We start from the raw sequence: 6,000 nt of genomic DNA, 5'->3' as shown, positions 1-6,000 counted from the left end.
CAGCAAAATCATTATTCTTACTATTCAATTCATTGAGTAAATCATTTTGAGCTTTAAGTACTTGTTCTACTTGAGTGGTAACCATAGAAGCATGTTTAGTAATAAGTTTAAGTTCACCTTTAACTCTAGACATATAATCACCCAAGTGTTCAAGCGTATCAGAATTGTATTTCAATTGTCTACCAAAATAAGCATTGAAGTTTTCTTGTTTGACAATAAAATTATCGAACTCTTCTAAGCATTGTCTAGCAGACTTATTGTGAGGAATATCACCTTCATCAAATCTATAGAGAGAATTTACCTTTACTACCTGTGTCGGGTTGTGAAGACCATGAGTTTCTTCAATAGGTGATGGATTAAGATCATATGTTTCTTCAACAAGCAGTAAATTAAGACCATGTATTTCCTCAATAGGAGGTAAATTGTTAACATCTTCAGCTTTAATACCTTTTTCTTTCATAGATTTCTTTGCCTCTTGCATATCTTCAGGACTGAGAAATAGAACACCTCTCTTCTTCGGAGTTGGTTTAGGAATAGGCTCAGGAGTTGGCTCAGGAAGTGTCCAATTATTTTCATTTTTCAACATATTATTCAATAAAATTTCAGCTTCATCCGGTGTTCTTTCCCTGAAAACAGAACCAGCACAACTATCCAGGTAATCTCTCGAAGCATCGGTTAGTCCATTGTAAAAGATATCAAGTATTTCATTTTTCTTAAGAGGATGATCAGGCAAAGCATTAAGTAACTGGAGAAGCCTCCCCCAAGCTTGTGGGAGACTCTCTTCTTAAATTTGCACAAAATTATATATTTTCCTTAAAGCAGCTTGTTTCTTAGGAGCGGGGAAATATTTAGCAGAGAAGTAATAAATCATATCCTGGGGACTACGCACACAACCAGGATCAAGAGAATTAAACCATATCTTAGCATCACCCTTTAATGAGAACGGAAATATTTTAAGGATATATAGGTAGCGAGATTTCTCATCATTAGCGAACAGGGTGGCTATATCATTTAATTTAGTAAGATGTGCCACAACAGTTTCAGATTCATAGCCATGAAAAGGATCAGATTCAACCAAAGTAATTACATCAGGATCAACAGAGAATTCATAATCCTTATCAGTAACACAGATAGGTGAAGTAGCAAAAGCAGGGTCAGGTTTCATTCTAGCATTAAGAGATTGCTGCTTCCATTTAGCTAATAACCTCTTGAGCTCGTATCTATCTTTGCAAGCTAAAATAGCTAAAGCAGCTTCTTTTTCCAGAACATAACCCTCGGGAATAACAGGCGATTCATATTTATTAGGGGGAGAGTCTTCATCATCACTTTCATCAATGTTATCAGTTTCAATAATTTCATTCTCTCTAACCCTAGCAAGTTGTTCATCAAGAAATTCACCAAGTGGCACAGTAGTATCAAGCATAGTAGTAGTTTCATCATAAGTATCATGCATAGCAGAAGTAGCATCATCAATAACATGCGACATATCAGAATGAATAGCAGAAGCAGGTTTTGGTGTCGCAAGCTTACTCAAAACAGAAGGTGAATCAAGTGCAGAGCTAGATGGCACTTCCTTATCTCCCCTCGTAGTTGAGGGATAAATTGTTGTTTTTGCGTCTTTCAAGTTCTTCATAGTGACCAGCAGATATAAATCCCAAGTGACTCAAAGAATAGAGCTATGCTCCCCGGCAATGGCGCCAGAAAATAGTCTTGATAACCCACAAGTATAGGGGATCGCAACAGTTTTCGAGGGTAGAGTATTCAACCCAAATTTATTGATTCGACACAAGGGGAGCCAAAGAATATTCTCAAGTATTAGCAGTTGAGTTGTCAATTCAACCACACCTGGATAACTTAGTATCTGCAGCAAAGTATTTAGTAGCAAAGTAATATGGAAATAACGGTAACGATAGCAAAAGTAATATTTTTGGGTTTTGTAGTGATTGTAACAGTAGCAACGGAAAAGTAAATAAACTAAGAACAATATGTGAAAAGCTCATAGGCATTGGATCGGTGATGGAGAATTATGCCAGATGCGGTTCATCATGTAACAGTCATAACATAGGGTGACACAGAACTAGCTCCAATTCATCAATATAATGTAGGCATGTATTCCGAATATAGTCATACGTGCTTATGGAAAAGAACTTGCATGACATCTTTTGTCCTACCCTCCCGTGGCAGAGGGGTCCTAATGGAAACTAAGGGATATTAAGGCCTCCTTTTAATAGAGTACCGGACCAAAGCATTAACACATAGTGAATACATGAACCCCTCAAACCGTGGTCATCACCGGGAGTGGTCCCGATTATTGTCACTTCGGGGTTGCCGGATCATAACCCATAGTAGGTGACTATAGACTTGCAAGATAGGATCGAGAACTCACATATATTCATGAAAACATAATAGGTTCAGATCTGAAATCATGGCACTCGGGCCCTAGTGACAAGCATTAAGCATAGCAAAGTCATAGCAACATCAATCTCAGAACATAGTGGATACTAGGGATCAAACCCTAACAAAACTAACTCGATTACATGATAGATCTCATCCAACCCATCACCGTCCAGCAAGCCTACGATGGAATTACTCACGCACGGCGGTGAGCATCATGAAATTCGTGATGGAGGATGGTTGATGATGACGACGGCGACGGATTCCCCTCTCCGGAGCCCTGAACGGACTCCAGATCAGCCCTCCAGAGAGGTTTTAGGGCTTGGCGGCGGCTCTGTATCGTAAAACGCGATGAATCCTTCTCTCTGATTTTTTTTCTCCCCGAAAGTGAATATATGGAGTTGGAGTTGAGGTCGGTGGAGCGTTAGGGGGCCCACGAGGCAGGGGGGCGCGCCCAGGGGGGGCAGGCGCGCCCCCCACCCTCATGGACTGGGTGTGGGGCCCCTGACGTGGATTTTTCTTCCGGTATTTTTAATATTTTCCAAAAAGATGTTCCGTGGAGTTTCAGGTCATTCCGAGAACTTTTGTTTCTGCACATAAATAACACCATGGAAAGTCTGCTGAAAACAGCGTTAGTCCGGGTTAGTTCCATTCAAATCATGCAAGTTAGAGTCCAAAACAAGGGCAAAAGTGTTTGGAAAAGTAGATACGACGGAGACGTATCAACCACGGGTCTACATGTACAACAACACTATTTGCTCTATTGTGATGCTAGTAATGTGCATGATATGAGAAGTCAACTGTATACACAATTGAAATTGAAATCAACAGAGCTATTGATAAGAGCAAGCCTGTTAAAGAAACATGCGTGAACATACCTGTTGTGCCATTGGAGTTTTGATTGGATCCTTCAATTTAAAAATAAGTTTGTATGAGTAAATACAGTGATACAAGAGCAAAGCAGTATGCACGATAGCAATCATAGTTAAAAAAGGCGCGCCTAAGCGAGCACTTAAGCGCGCCTAGGCTCTAGGCGTTGGCGAAACACATTGCGCATAACTACGCTTAATCTGTGCATAACTGGGCATAAGCATGCGCTTTGGTCAGTAAAGCGCAAGGCGGTGGCAAAACGCACAATTAACGCCTAGCGCTTTTTTGAACTATTATAGCAATGGAATCTTAAATTAGAACAGTTGTTCTTCAGGTTTAGGCACTTGTTCTACATGAACAGAGTACAGTAGGACGCAAGAATATAGTACTTAAAAATAGAAAATGAGCTCATAGACCTTACCACATTCTTGGTTCGGGACCAGTACAGAACAAGGCGTTCCCAGTCATCGTCCAGTAAATGTGTCTCAGGAGAACGTATGGGAATTTGATGAGTTTCTTTGCCGGTGAAGTACGTTTTCTTCAGGTAATTCTGATACTGCCACCAAGTATTCTTGAAGATAGCAAAGGTATTAGCACAGGTTACCTCATCCTGAGTTTCCAAATCGGTCCTTCTCTATAGGGAAAAATGGGAAAATTTGCTGTATTATAACCATCATGGAGGTAGGATGTATGGGACAAAGCAAAGTAATTGCCATGAATAACATTACTTACACATAACTCCTGGACAAACACCTGCAACTGGCATTTTCCTTCATCTTCAGTATAATATTTCCAAGATGGGAAGATACGCACATACAATTTAACAACATTAAATGCGATAGATGCTAAATTACGACTAGCTGGTTGTGCTTCCTCCACAGGAATAGGCGTACTAACTGGTGGAGTTGGGGTTCGCCGTGGTAGTACTGGCCCTTTGGGCACTGGAGCTGCCTTACTAACTGATCTTGTTTGGGAGCTCTGTGGTGGATATGGTGTTGTGTCAACAGGAACTGGTTACTATCTGCAGGGGTTGGGGTTAGATTGGGTGAAGCTGGTTCTCTGTCCATCGCAGTAGGGGTACAATCTGCGAGAGTTTGGGTTATGTGTGGTAGGGCTGGTTCTCGTGCATGTACAACCGGGGTGCTATCTCCACCAAGAGGTAGCACTGTTTTATTTGAAGACCATGTTTTTAGTCTGCTAGATGCTGGCATCACCCGCTCCAATTCAAATGGCTGATAAACAGGAAACATAGTTGAATGTACAGACATTGTATGAGAGACAGGTGCAATAGATAGTGTGGAAAAAAGAGGGCATGAAATAGTTGACATGTATATTGTTTAACTAAAACGGATAGCATGACATAATTTCACATATATGATGTCTATCTAAACTGGATAGCATATCATAACATAATTCAAAGATATGATAAATAACTAAACATGATCGCATGACATAATTCACCTACATTTTATCTAAGTAATCAGGATCGCATCATTTAATTCACATATGTGATTTATATGCTAAACAGAGGGCATTAGATATGATGTCTGAACTAAGAACATGGTGTTGAATATTGTGTATATGATGTCTAAACTATGCAATGCAAGACACCATATGCATGATATGAGCAGTATAACCGTGCCAAGTTAGAGCATACACCTCGGTGGGGGAATAGGACTGGTCATCTGTCTCTGAATCCATCTCTGAGGAGCTATCGGGACCCAACAAGAGATCTGCTTCGACGGGTAGCACTGTCTGCTCTGAAGGCCTTGTTTTCACTCCAGGTTTTTCAATCTCCCACCCAAATGGCTGATTCACAGGAAGAGTAGTTTAATGTACAAACATTGTCGACAAATGGAAATGTAATGAGGAAAAGGATGGGCAAGATATCATTCAAATATATGATGCCTGGTTAAACAGGATGGCATTGCACATTTCACGTATATTATGGCTGGCTAAAAGACGTGAGACTGCATAATTCCCATATATGATATAGAAACTAAACAGGTGGCATTACAGAACATGTCTAAACTAAGCAGATGACATATATGATGTCAAAAGTAGGCACTGCAAGGCAACATATGCATGATATGCTAACATCATCATGCCAAGGTAGAGCAAACACGTTGGGGGGTAAATAGGAGTGGTCAGCGGCGTCTGAATCCGCCTCAGAACAGATATCTTCCTCTGGATTACAATCTGGAGAGGGGTGGGGATGGTTTGCCATTGAACCCACCATGGAGCGATGCCTACATGACATTGTATTGCCGCGCAAAACTCTTCTCTATTTCTCGACATGTTCAGCATGACTGTGTACAATATCTGACATGCATACGAAAAAAATATGGTGAGATTATGTAAGGAGAGCATGCAGAAATTTAGAGTGATGGTAACAACTAGTGGATGGATCCAAAAATAATGATAGCAGGCTGATGATTGCTTTAATTTAATAAAAAGACAGATGATGATTGCTTTACTATTTGTTTCCCACCCAAGATGAACAACATAGGCATACCCTAGGTGAACCAGATATTAGACAGAGATACTATTCATTGCTTCCTCGATATGTGCCCCACAACTAATTTAGAACTCAAGTTTGAACATTAATTTGGACCTGACTTGGAGTCCAAGAGGTGAACAGGACGATAAAGTAGCAAGTAATTTTAAGCAATGCATAACATAAGCAGAAACAAAAGAGTGTGACCTCTCTTGTGGAACCATGTACTCCTCAGGTTC

This window comes from Aegilops tauschii, chromosome 2 (assembly GCF_002575655.3).
Source record: "Aegilops tauschii subsp. strangulata cultivar AL8/78 chromosome 2, Aet v6.0, whole genome shotgun sequence".
In the NCBI taxonomy this organism is placed as follows: Eukaryota; Viridiplantae; Streptophyta; class Magnoliopsida; order Poales; family Poaceae; genus Aegilops; species Aegilops tauschii.
The sequence above is the reverse complement of the archived record's forward strand: the minus strand, read 5'-3'. Positions refer to the sequence as shown.